Source organism: Humulus lupulus, chromosome 4 (assembly GCF_963169125.1).
Source record: "Humulus lupulus chromosome 4, drHumLupu1.1, whole genome shotgun sequence".
Taxonomy (NCBI): domain Eukaryota; kingdom Viridiplantae; phylum Streptophyta; class Magnoliopsida; order Rosales; family Cannabaceae; genus Humulus; species Humulus lupulus.
The window spans coordinates 144,862,222-144,868,897 of NC_084796.1; the positions used below are offsets into that span (position 1 = coordinate 144,862,222).

General features: G+C 35.2%; 1 non-coding gene across 1 annotated transcript; it reads left to right on the plus strand.

Annotated features, from left to right (window-relative positions):
• Positions 1–243: 243 nt before the first annotated feature.
• On the plus strand, positions 244–350 carry LOC133833493 (small nucleolar RNA R71). Its single transcript, XR_009892870.1, has one exon. It is a non-coding gene; the product is annotated as a small nucleolar RNA R71 (small nucleolar RNA).
• Positions 351–6,676: the final 6,326 nt, after the last annotated feature.

Here is a 6,676-nt window from a genome sequence, read left to right on the forward strand (position 1 = left end):
CAGTGATTCTATTTTGATTTTGGCGTTGTCATCTCCCTCAATTAGTAGATTCCGGTTGATCGTGGCTGGTCCATAGGACTCGGTCCGTTCCATGTGTAGGACTTTTCAGCAAGATCGTCGAGGTACTTGAAAGCTTCATCAAGATATTTTTGAAGGAATTCGCCATTGCACATCATTTGTACAAATTTTCTTTGTCCAGTTATTAGACCATCATAGAAATAGCTAATCAGATGCTAGCTTTCATATCCATGATGTGGGCATTGATTTATCAAATTTCTAAACCTCTCCCAGACCTGATGGAAAGTTTCATGGTCTTTTCGGAGGAAGGTAGAGATTTGCCTCTTGAGGTTACTAGTCTTATGGGGAGGAAAATATTTGGTGAAGAATGCTTTTGTCATTTCGTCCCATGTTCCGGTAGATCTAGGCCTTAAGGAATACAACCATTTTTTTTTCTTTGTCTTTGAGAGAGAAAGGAAAAAAATTTAATCTCACAATGTTGGTGACATTAGCTCAGTTGTTGAATGTAGCCACCACCTCTTCAAATTCCCGTATACACGTACGGACTCCCATTTTCCAACCCATGGAAGGTTGGTAAAAGGTTATTCATGCCGGGTTTGAAATCGAAATTTGGCATATTGTTGGTATACATTATGCATGAAGGTGTGGCTTTACTCGTAGGATGTAAATAATCCTGGAACGTTCTTGGTTGGACTTCATCCTGATGAGCCATCGTGGGTTGTTCAGGAAGTCTCAGTGAATCGGTTGAATTTGAACGAATGGAAGAAAAGGACGAACTAGGAGAGTTTTCTAAAGCTTCTACTTGTTGTCTCATGAATCTCCCTAGTGCGTCTCTAGTTCGTGGCATAAATTTATGTTATTATTTTTTTTCTTTTGTAAGTATTATAAGCGCAAGTGTGTAATAGTGTAATAAGTATACACCAAAAATATTCCCAAGCCAATTGGGAAGGCTGCCAAGGTACCACTTTAGGCCCAAGAGCTTTTCTATAACTCCCCGAGGTTCTTAGAAAAGGTTGGAGGGTAATGGTAACACAGACCTTATTTAAGAACCAATTTTTCCAAGACAGAACAAGTTTGGTTTTTACTGATATACAAAATTACACAAATGTTCTCAATACTTTATTTTTTATGCGTTCTTTTCGGAAAAAAACCTAAATCTAGAAAATAAAATTCTAAACCTAAAAGAAAAATAAATAAAATAAAACAAAACAATAACAAAATAAAATAAATGAATAAAGAAAAAACTAAAAATAAAAATTACTAAGGAAAAAAAATTAAAAGAGAAATTAAAACAATTTTACTATTTTTATTTAAAAAATTAATTTACTATGCAAAATTTTAATTATAGAATTACCTCCCCGGCAACGGCACCAAAAATTGATATCACCCAATAAACTCCTAAGCGGCCGTAGTAGTAATCGGGCTATGTCGTCTCCACAAAGAGGTAAAATACAAGTAAAAAGAAATATTAGTAAATTAGAAATAAAAAACTTTGAAATAATATAACTTTTAAAAAGGAATAATTTTAAACACTAAATAAACAAAATTGAGGAATTAGAATCAGAAAGAAAATATGGAAGACACAAGTTTCATTCATCCAAACATATATATATATATATTTTAATAAAATTGATTCATTCTACTCAACTATACTTCTACACCATTAATTATAGTTGGAAAATATATAATAAAGCTCACCTTAAAATATGTTCTTAATTAAATTATACTAACTTCTAATTTAAAAAACCTATCATATTATAAACCTTAGAGGGACAAAATACCAATGGCAGAACGCAATAAAAAACATATAATACAACAAATATCCTAAATTAAATCAAGAGCCTAAATTACATAAGAAGAGCATGACTAGACTTACGTAAAAGACACTAATAAATTCATAATAAAAATTAGAAGAAAATAAATTTAATTGTAACAAAAATATAGAAATGAATAACAAAAAAATCAATATATTAAAAATATAATGTGAAACATGAACTTCACTCTAGCCTTTCCACAAGAGAATTTAGCTTAAAATAGGCATTGTTTGCACTCAAAAAGTGTAAAAGAAATGAAAGAAAAATAAGAAATAAATGTTTTTCTCTCTAACTATACTCTCCAAACTTAATTCCACAATCTAATGTCATTTTCCCTACATTTGGTTCTCTATTTATAGTGAAAATATGACCCAAAATGGGTAAAATCGTGTACAAAATAGTGGGGAAAATGGCTAAAAAATTGGAGCAAAATGGGACAAGTGGGAGACAAGCTGCAGCAATGGGGAGACACGTTGGACAGGTGTCATGTGACGAGTGGCTTCGGCAGGCGTTGTGTTGTGGCGTGGGGGACAGCCGCTAGGCGAGTGGGACGCGTGTTGCGTTGTGGTTGGCTCGACAGGAGCGGCAGGCTGGCAGGTGTCAGACGAGTGGGGCACCTGGCTTGGCTAGAGTGGCTGGCTTGCATCAGGAGGGTGGGTAGAAGGGGAGACATGTCGGCTGCTAGAGGAACGACTCGGTTCCAAGCGGCTTGGCTATGAGAATGGCAGGCTACCATGTGGCAGCGTGGGCACTTGTTGAAGGCTTGGGCGTAGGCTATTTGAGCTTTGCTTTTGGGCCTATTTTTGTCAAAAATGTCATTTTTTTCAATCCTTCTTCAATTATATATATAGTTTTTTCTTCTTTCTTTGTGTCAAAATACTTTTTATTTCCTGAAAATCAAACACAAATTAAATTAAAATTAATATTTTCAAATATAAAATATATTACAATAAATCCATGAAAATATTAATTAAAACTTAATTAATTTTAAACTTTAAAACTAATAAAATTATATTTTTGAGCACTAATCAAGGATGTATTGGTTAAAGTCAATGAATTGCTTTTTCCGACAGACTTTTACATTCTTGATATGGAAGACGACTCAATTCCATGTTCTACACTAGTATTATTGGGAAGGCCATTCTTAAAGACAGCTAGAACTAAGATAGATGTTCATGAGAGAACTTTGACCATGGAGTTTGATGGTGAGGTGATTCGCTTTAATATTTTTGAGGCTATTCGGTGTCCAAGTGATGTTCATTCAGTTTCTTCAAATGATATTCTGGATTCATTGTCACAAAGACATCTGGATTTACATGGAGAGGATGGGTTCGACGTCGTTTTGAGGGAACCAATAGACTCGAAGGAAGATGATGCCACTACTAATTTAAAGGAGACAGTGGCTGCACTTAATAGTGGTGAAGAGGTTGCTAAAGTGATGTCGTTCTTAGAGTTTCCTATTTCTCATAATCAAGTTCAACCATCTATTAAATCACCACCCAAGCTTGAATTAAAATCACTACCAGAGCATCTCAAATATGTCTACTTGGGTGAGAAAGAGACATTACCAGTTATTATTCTGACAAAACTTACCGAAGTACAAGAGGATCGTTTGATAAAGGTACTTCGAGAATACAAAACAGCCATAGAGTGGACCATAGCAGATATCAAGGGAATAAGCCCAACTATTAGTATGCACCATATTCTCCTTGAAGATGGATCCAAGCCTTCTAGAGAAGCTCAAAGAAGGTTAAATCCACCTATGATGGAGGTAGTTAAGAAGGAGATACTGAAGCTTTTAAGTGTGGGTGTGATTTACCCTATTTCAGATAGCAAGTGGGTGAGTCCAGTTTAAGTAATTCCTAAGAAATCAGGCATCACTATGGTAAAGAATGATGAGGATGAGTTAGTGCCCACAAGAGTCCAAACAGGGTGGCGAGTTTGTATTGATTATAGAAAGTTGAACACTGCAACTACAAAAGACCACTTCCCTTTGCCATTCATCGATCAAATGATTGAAAGATTAGTGGCACATTTACATGCCAATTTGGCACATTTTCTTTTCGTAGAATGCCATTTGGGTTGTACAATGGTCCTGCCACTTTTCAACGATGTATGGTTAGTATTTTCTCATATTGCATAGAAAACATAAGAGAAATGTTTATGGATGATTTCAGTGTCTATGGTGATTCTTTTGATAAGTGCCTCCACAATTTAACTCTAGTTCTTAAACAATGTATTGACACTAATCTTGTATTGAATTGGGAGAAGTGTCACTTTATGGTGCAACAAGGTATTGTTTTGGGGCATGTTATTTCAGCAAAAGGGATTGGAGTGGACAATAAAAAAATTGATCTCATTCGTTCTCTTCCACCACCGTCAACTGTGAAAGAAATAAGACCCTTTCTTGGTCATGCAGGATTCTATAGGCGGCTTATAAAGGCTTTCTCAAAGATTGCTTCTCCTTTATGCAATCTTCTTCAAAAGGATGTGGCATTTGTATTTAATAATAAATGTTTGATTGCATTCAAAAAATTAAAGTAATCCTTGACATCAACACCTATTATTCAGCCACCGATCTGAGAGTTACCATTTGAAATAATGTGTGGCACTAGTGGCTATTTGGTAGGAGCGGTCCTTGGGCAAAGAGTTGGTAAATTTCCTCATATAATATACTATGCCTCTCTAACTCTTAATGATGCTCAGTTGAATTACTCTACTATGGAGAAAGAGCTTTTAGCAGTCATCTTTGCTCTAGAATAGTTTTGGTCTTACTTGATTGGAACTAAAGTTATTGTTTACACTGACCATGCAACTCTTAAATATTTACTAGCTAAGAAAGAGGCGAAGCCTAGACTTATTCGGTGGATTTTACTTCTGCAATAATTTGATCTTGAAATAAAAGATAAGAGAGGATTAGAAAATTTGGTGGGTGGTCAATTAAGTAGACTTATTCGGGATGAAGATAACTTGTAATTGAATGAAAAATTTCCTAACGAACAACTTTTGGCACTTAAAGAATTTATTCCATGGCTTTTTGATATTGTTAATTATTTAGCAACTAAAGAGTTACCAGGAGACCTTACACAAGCTCATAATAACAAGATTAAGCATTATGCTAAGTTTTATATTTTGGATGAGCCTTATTTATGGAAACATTGTGCTGATCAAGTCATTTGAAGGTGTGTTCTCGATTCTGAATTTCAATCTATCCTTGGTTTCTCACATTCTCATGCTTGTGGAGGTCATTTTGGATAAAAAAGAACAGCCCATAAAGTACTTGACAACGGTTTTTATTGGCCTACCATCTTTAAAGATGCATATGTATATTGTAAGGTATGTGACCGTTGTCAACAAGTTGGTCATATTACTGCTAGGGTCAAATGCCCCTAACTCCCATACTTATTATCGAGATTTTTGATGTATGGGGCATTGATTTATGGGACCATTTCCATAGTCATTCGGTTTTGAGTATATTCTTTTAGCGGTGGATTATGTGTCTAAGTGAGTGGCAACAAAAGCAACTAAAGCAAATAATTATAAAAAGTGGTTGAGTTCATTCTATCACATATTTTTGTGAGATTTGGTAGTACTCCAAGGGCAATAATTAGCGACCGAGGTACTCACTTCTAAAATAAAATGATTGAAGCTTTATTTCGGTGCTATCAAGTGACTCATAATGTAACCATTGCCTACCATCCACAAGAAAATGGGCAAGCTGAGGTATCGAATAGGGAAGTCAAGTCTATTCTTGAAAAGACGGTGAATCCAAATAGGAAGGATTGGAGTATAAGATTAGATGATTCTCTATGGGCATGTTGCACGACTTATAAGACACCTCTTGGTATGTCTCCATATCGGTTGGTTTATGGAAAGCCTTGTCATTTACCAGTTGAATTGGAGCATAAAGCTTGGTGGGTTGCGTAAAAGTGTAACATGGAGATGGACAATGCAGGTCAACAAAGAATGTTGCAATTACAAGAGCCGGAGGAAATTTGTAATGATGCTTACGAAAGCTCTAAGATTTACAAAGAAAAGACCAAAGCCTTTCATGATCGAAATAGAATTGTTCGGAAAACATTTGATGCGGGACATAAAGTATTATTGTATCATTCTCGTCTCAAACTATTTTCGGATAAGTTGAAGTCCTGATGGGTTGGACCATTCATAGTGGTACATCACTATCCTCATGGAGCGGTAGAAATTTCAAGTCCATCAACGGGAAAAATACTCAAGGTAAATGGCTAGAGATTGAAGCCTTATTATGAGTGTTTCGAGGAGGAACAAGTTACTATGATTCACCTCTTCGATCCAGAATATGTTGATGAGGTATGAAAAGGTTTTACGTTGACCTAGCGATGTTAAACTTATCTAAAGTTTATGTATTCTATTTTTTCTTCTTCTTTTTGAACTTAGTTTTAATTTAATTTTTGTTTATTCCTTCTAAAAAAATATACATTTTGCAAGTTCGTTATTACTGGTAGTTCCTACAAAGCAAAGGATCAGACTAATGACATATACAATACTTGAATTCTCGATGTAGATGCTACATAGTTGGTTCTCGTCCTTCACAGAGTACGAGTGTCATAGGAGCATCCATCGACAAAAGGATCACCCAAAGGTGATCATCTCATGGCTATTGAGAACGAATCAAATTAGATGGTTCTATTTCTCAATCTTTCTCACTTGCTCCTACGGAACCAAGGCTGAAAAGATTGAGAAAAAATAGTCATTCACAACCACTGATGAATGATTCCTCAAAAAGTTAAGGATTAGTAATCCTTTTTAGAAATAGAATTGATTCGGTCTTATACATACACGAGGAATGTAATCAAAAAAGAAAG